The sequence below is a fragment of the Diceros bicornis genome, chromosome 6, assembly GCF_020826845.1.
Source record: "Diceros bicornis minor isolate mBicDic1 chromosome 6, mDicBic1.mat.cur, whole genome shotgun sequence".
NCBI lineage: Eukaryota > Metazoa > Chordata > Mammalia > Perissodactyla > Rhinocerotidae > Diceros > Diceros bicornis.
In genome coordinates, this window is record NC_080745.1 from 61,958,204 (window position 1) to 61,963,970 (window position 5,767).

Genomic DNA, 5,767 nt, shown 5'->3' on the forward strand with positions numbered 1-5,767 from the left:
ATTTCGAGGAGCGTCGGCCAGAATCTCCCGGAAGTGACGCGAGGGCGGAGGGATCCGCGTTCGGCTGAGGGAGACTGAGGTGAAGGGGCCCCCGGAAACGGGTCCGGTAGGCACGATGGCGGTGGCGGGGAGAGGTTGGGGACCTTACAAGAACCAAGTCCTTGTAACACTTTTAACTGGTCAGAAATTGTGCTTAACGCCAGCATTGCCATGCCATTTAATCCTTTCTTCACAACAGCCGCAGGAGAAAGAAATATCAGTTCCATTTTATATACGGGGGAACTAAGGCTAAGAGAGGGCCAGTGATTGATCCAAGATAATAGAGCCAGTATTTAGTGGAGCTCGTCTGATCCCGTTAGTTTGAATGCAAAACCTGTGCTTTAAACCTCCTCCATGGTGCTTCCGTTTAGAAAAGTCCAAACCCCTGGTGCTTATGTTTGCTTTCAGAGCAGCATCCTGTTGCCCAGGGAGTGAGGCCAAGTCACAGCCACTGTGCTTATTATGGTGGACACAAGGCCGAACTGTGTGCCCGGGTCACCTTTGCTAACCCGATGACCCGGAATTTCATTTGGTTTCCTACTCCTTGACTCTGCACAGGCAGAGTTCTTTCTTCTGTCACAGCGCAGGTTAACTGAGGAAACTGAAATTGGCGCTTACTTTGTTGGGCTCTGGGAAACGTTTAAAACTGTCAGGCGCCTGTAAATTCAGGACTGTTGAGAAAACTCGAGACCTGACACCGTCAGCAATACAGTCTCTGGCCTTAACAAAGGACTGACAATTATTATCTTGGACTTTCTACCAAACCAATTATGTTTCCTCTGGTTTCCATTTCTTTAGATTACAACTGAGAACCAAGCCTTTGATTTTATGTCTACGGTAACCAGCCCTCACATAACAAAGTGTGAATAACCACTAAGGTCATATTTTTGTAAAAACAAATTATACATAGGAAAAAACACTAACAAATACATCAAAATTAACTGATAATATTTGAAGAGTGGCCATTTAATGCTTTCATTTCTTTTATTTTCTTTTCCTTCTACTTTCTATTTTCCATATCTGCTACAGAAAAATAAATTGACCATGGTACAACATGGCATGTTGTCACATTTTGACAAATGACAGTCCTTGATACGAATCACTTAGAGGAATCCTGTTTGCTTGGAAAAGTGTTGGGTTTTTGTAAGGGTGTTACAATTTGGGGTCAACAATTGTCATGGGAAAAATGAAGCATATGAGTAAAAAATTGATGTTTTTCACACACTTTTGTTTAAAAATATACTACAATCAAAGGATTTTCGTCTTAAAAAAGATGGGAGGGAAATTTGGGGCACTTGAAATTATGGAGAACAAGTATAGAAAGCTATTTTTATTCTTTCTTTGGGGTACAGCTTTAAGCAATTTATTTCAGACTCTGTAAAATAAAGGCTTCATTCTCTATTCTACCCCTATATTCCATTTCACATTATTGCTTTTCAGTGACCTCTCAAGCAGTGGCACAGCAAGAAATACACTGAAAAGATAGAAGAGAAAAATGAGAAGAGATCAGGGGAAGAAGAAAATGTAGAGGAATAAAGGAAGATGCTGATATTGGGGTTGAGGTTACTTTGGAATTCCAAGGTAGCATGTAGCAACCTTCTCATCCAAGTCCTGGCACAAGACCAGTTGCCCACTCAAAGGTAGATTTACATATACAATATTTCCACTCATATACTCAGCACCCACTACAACTCTTACCGAAATTCACCTTTATACTCCTACAAATCAAACATACATTTTAACAAAACTTGGAGTGATTGAATAACAAGAAATATAAAGTAAAATCCCCTAGTTTTCCCTCTTACCATGTCATTCATTAATCCCATAACTGGATATTGAACTGGAAGTTTTGCCATCAGCATTACAGTGCAAGCAAACTATGAAACAACCAAGTGAGGTCCTGACAAGATGCATATTTTCAAAGGAAATATCTATATGTTAGTCTGGGTCCTCTGAGAAGCAGTTGTTAAGATGAGATTAAATGTGCAAGAATTTTATTAGAGGAAACACCTGTGAGAGAGAATGGAGAGGGAGCCAGGGGATGCTGGAAGCGCTATCAGACTGGGATGCAAGTCTGAAACAGAGTGAAGGAAATCGGGTCTGGGGTGGGAGGGATTGTCCTAAACTGCTGTACAGTCTAAGGAAGATTCAGCAAAGCTGTTGGGAACCCTCAAGCAAAAATTCAGAGGAGTGTTCCTAGGAAAGAGCCTGTTTTATTATCTGTGCTGCACTCAGTCATTGACTGGAGGAGCCCATGGGATACTTGACCCTTGGTGCAAATGTGGCAAAGGATTTCAGAGTGCAGCTTCTGGGGCCCTTGGTCAGTTTTGCTCCCGGTGTTTGGTAACCACAATCCAAGAAGTGTTTTTCAATTATTGGAACTTTTTACCAGTTTCAAGGCTTAAGAAGATTTTGAAAGAGATGATTTCATGAGGAGGAGTTTTGGAGAGAGCCATTGTTATGCTTCCCCTCTCCTGTTTGAGTCTAATGAGTGGAGCTTCAGTGGCACTACTCAGCGAGCTTGATATGTGTCCCCTGGGTTTTGAGAAGTACAGTAGCGTTTGACTCACATCTTGGAACTCCCAAGGGTAGGAGAAACGGCCAGTGAGAAGTTTTGGCAGAGGAGAAAAGGAGAGTGGCTGTATCGGGATCAGCTGTCACTTCCATAGTTTGTCAGGGCAAATGATGTTTGAGTGTTTGTCGTGCACCAGATGTGGGCCACATGAGAGAAAGAGAAAGCTGGCATGAAGCCTTTTTGACTCTTGCCCAAGAGGACTGCCTGGAAGGGAGGTGAGACTCCAACAAAAAGAATCTGTGTGGTGTGGATTATTAGAAAATCTAGAGCTATAGTTGGAGCGGTAACTGGGGGACTAGAATACATTGCCCATCTAGGGTGACCAACTTGTCCAAGTTTGCCTGGAACTCTCCCTGTTTTACTGTCAAAAGGCCTGAGTCCCAGGAACCCCTCAGTCCCAGGCGGTTCAGGATGGTTGATCATTCTATGTGTCACAGGAGTTGCAGTCAGAAGGCACCCAAGCAGGGAGCCTTCAAGAACCCAAAAAATCACACTTGAGAGTGAGAATCAAGTTGGAGTATCAAGCAGGTCCAGAATATGTGAAGCCATCTTATGATGATGTCAGTGTTAAAGTGGATTTTATCAGGATAATTGGAAAATGACGGTGAAGCAGGATTTTCTCCACACTTTCCTTTTGGAGTGTATATTGGTTGGCTTGGACTGACATAACAAAATACCACAGACTGGGTGGCTTAAACCTCAAAATCTTGTTTTCTCATAGTTCTGGAGCCTAGAAGTTCAAGATCAAGGTTTTGGCCAATTCAGTTTCCGGTAAGAACTCTGTTCCTGGCTTGCAGATGGCCACCTTCTTGCTTTGTTCTCACGTGGCCTTTCCTCTGTCCATGTGTGAGGAAAGGGGGAAAAGGCGGGGGTTGGGGGGGACGCAGAGAGGTCTCTGGTGTCTCTTCTTATAAGAACACTAATCCTGTCGGATCAGGGTCCCATCCTTCTGACCTTATTTAACCTTAATTTCTTCCTCAGAGGCCTCATCTCCAAATACAGCCACAGTGGGGATTAGGGCTTCAACATATGCATTTTAGAGGGACACGAACATTCAGTTAATAACAGAGTGTGACTGTGGAACACAGAAATATCTTTCTTAGGCAGGATCGTGAGAATATTAGGTCTGTTTCATGCTTTTCACCCTTATGGAGAAGATGTGCTATAGCGACTTTGCAGCCCTATATCTTTTTATGAACAAAAGTAAAAATTATATATAGAGATCATTTGTGACACTTTTAGAGCTCTTCAGACATTATTTTAATCTTATCAAGGTAAAGTTGGACCCGCCCAGAGGACTGTTTTCTTCTATCCTGCAGAGCAGAGAAATTCACAAGCTAATGCTCCTACTGTTGTACCCGTAGAGAAACCCACAGCAAACTGTGTACCCAGTGATCAGGACTTGGACTAAATAGGGATTTAGTACACAATGGAACTGTTCTATCTGGTGCTGCTTATATTTATGAAATTTGGCATTATGTATCTTCCTATATCTTTCTTATAGATATGAACTCAAGTAGTTGTAAGACACTAGATCAAAAGGCCAGTATGTTAAGAATGGAATACTGTAATCGCTTATCATCCTTTTGGCTAAGATCAAGTGTAAGAGTGAAATGCTTTAAAAAAAATAAAAAAGACACAGAACTGGATGTCTGTGTCCATAGAATTGGATGTTGGATGTCTCTAACATCCACTTGAGCCCCTCCAGGAGGCAGAGCTGTTTTTCAATTCCTTGAGGGCTTTAGTAGTTGGACCTAGGTTCAACTAGGTTCAGCTTTGAGCAGAGTAACAGCTCCAAAATAAAAGTTACTTAACCGTGACATAAATTAATTTTTTTCTTTCAGGAAATCTGGATGAAATCAGTTTGGGGTTAGTATGGTGATTCATGGAGTGAGGATTCTAGGCTCCTGCTATGTTGTTGCCCTACTATGTGTGGCTTCCATTTTCCAAAGTCACTTCATGGTCCACAATGGCTGCTGGAGATCTGACCATTCCAGGGAACAGGAAGGATGAAGGGATTCAAAGAAAAGCACACCTTTTCTGTTTAAAGACTATTCCCAAAAGCTGTACACAAGCTTCTGCAAGAAAGGCTGGAAAAGGTAGTATATTTTTTTATAGTAAGCCAGTGACCAGCTGTAAAATTTGAGATTCTATTACTCTAGAACTGAGGTCAGCAAACTATGGCCCGTGGGCCAGCCACTTGTTTTTATAAATAAAATTTTATTGGAATACAGCCCTGTCCATTTTACTTATTGTCTTTGGCTACATGTTTTTTTAAACAGCTTTATTGGCATATGATTCACGTGCCATACAAATCACTCATTTAAAGTGTACAATTTAGTGGCTTTTAGTGTATTCACAGAATCACACATGTAGCACCACAATCACTTTAGGGCATTTTCATTGCCATGAAATGAAATCCCGCACCCCTTAGTTGTTGTCCCCAAGTCCCTCATCTCCCGCCTCCCGAAAACCTAGGCAACCACTATTCTACTTTCTGTCTCTATAAATTTGCCTATTCTAGACTTTTCATATAAGTGGAATCATACAGTATGTAGTCCCTTGTGACTGGCTTCTTTCACTTAGCATGTTTTCAAGATTCTTCCTAGTTGTGGCATGTATTAGTACTTCATTTCTTTTTATAGCCAAATAATATTCCATCGTGTGGATATACCACATATTGTTTATCCATTCATCAGTTGATGGACATTTGGGTTGATGCCACCTTTTGACTATTGTGAATAATCCTTCTATAAACATTTATCTACAAGTTTTTGTGTTGATGTATGTTTTTATTTCTCTTAGGTTGTATACCTAGGAGTAAAATTGCTGGGTCTTATGGTTAAACACTATGTTTAACCATTTGAGGACCTACTAGACTATATTCCAAAGTGGTTCTACCACTTTACATTCCCACCAGCAGTATATGAATGTTCTGATTTATGCACATCCTTGTCAATACTTGTCATTATCTATCTTTGTTACTGTAGCCATTCTAGTGGTTGTGAAGTGATATCTCACTGTGGCTTTGATTTGCATTTCCCTAACAACGAAAGATATTAAGCATCTTTTTATGAGCTTATTGGCCATTTGTATATCTTCTTTGGAGAAATGTCTATACAGATCCTTTCCTCATTTTAAAATTGGGTTATT

At 41.0% G+C, this 5,767-nt stretch overlaps 1 long non-coding RNA gene across 1 annotated transcript; it reads left to right on the forward strand.

Moving 5' to 3' along the window:
* The first annotated feature begins 37 nt into the window (after positions 1-37).
* LOC131407297 (uncharacterized) lies at positions 38-4,847 on the forward strand. The gene is made up of 2 exons (XR_009220477.1): positions 38-106; positions 4,459-4,847. It is a non-coding gene; the product is annotated as an uncharacterized LOC131407297 (long non-coding RNA).
* The last annotated feature ends 920 nt before the right edge of the window (positions 4,848-5,767 follow it).